The sequence below is a fragment of the Camellia sinensis genome, unplaced genomic scaffold (genome assembly GCF_055761805.1).
Source record: "Camellia sinensis isolate YWXY unplaced genomic scaffold, ASM5576180v1 Unanchor6, whole genome shotgun sequence".
NCBI lineage: Eukaryota > Viridiplantae > Streptophyta > Magnoliopsida > Ericales > Theaceae > Camellia > Camellia sinensis.
Genome location: NW_028129474.1, coordinates 15,557,501 through 15,557,839, shown reverse-complemented (window position 1 = coordinate 15,557,839; position 339 = coordinate 15,557,501).

The window sequence follows — 339 nt, the reverse complement described above, 5'->3', positions numbered from 1 at the left end:
CGTGGCATGTCATGCGGGCCGAGGCCGTGGCATGGCATGCGGGCCGAGGCCGTGGCATGGCATGTTGGGCGACGCCGTAGCAAGGCATGCGGGCCGAGGCCGTGCCGTGGCATGCGGGCCGAGGCCGTGGCATGGCATGTTGGGCGACGCCGTAGCAAGGCATGCGGTCCGAGGCCGTGGCATGTCATGCGGGCCGAGGCCGTGGCATGGCATGCGGGCCGAGGCCGTGGCATGGCATGTTGGGCGACGCCGTAGCAAGGCATGCGGGCCGAGGCCGTGCCGTGGCATGCGGGCCGAGCCCGTGGCATGGCATGTTGGGCGACGCCGTAGCAAGGCATG